At 49.3% G+C, this 217-nt stretch overlaps 1 protein-coding gene across 1 annotated transcript in view; it reads right to left on the bottom strand.

Moving 5' to 3' along the window:
* Positions 1 to 217, bottom strand: part of LOC138172320 (uncharacterized) — a 56,320-nt gene that overhangs the window by 31,936 nt on the left and 24,167 nt on the right. The window lies entirely within an intron of this gene.

The following is a 217-nucleotide window of genomic DNA, read 5'->3' on the forward strand; positions in this document are numbered from 1 at the left end:
CTTTCAGTTGTAGCTGTGGATGTGCTGGTAGTGGTCTCAGGGGTAGTAGTAATTGAAGTGGCTGTGGTACTTTCAGTTGTAGTTGTTGTGGACTCAGATGTGGCTGTGGATGTGCTGGTACTGGTCTCAGGAGTAGTGGTGGCTGTGGTGGTGGTGGTGGTCTCAGGAATAGTAGTAGTTGAAGTGGCTGTGGTGCTTCCAGTTGTAGTTGTTATGG

This window comes from Petaurus breviceps, unplaced genomic scaffold (assembly GCF_028583685.1).
Source record: "Petaurus breviceps papuanus isolate PSGF00001 unplaced genomic scaffold, PetGlider_PUasm1.0 128, whole genome shotgun sequence".
NCBI lineage: Eukaryota > Metazoa > Chordata > Mammalia > Diprotodontia > Petauridae > Petaurus > Petaurus breviceps.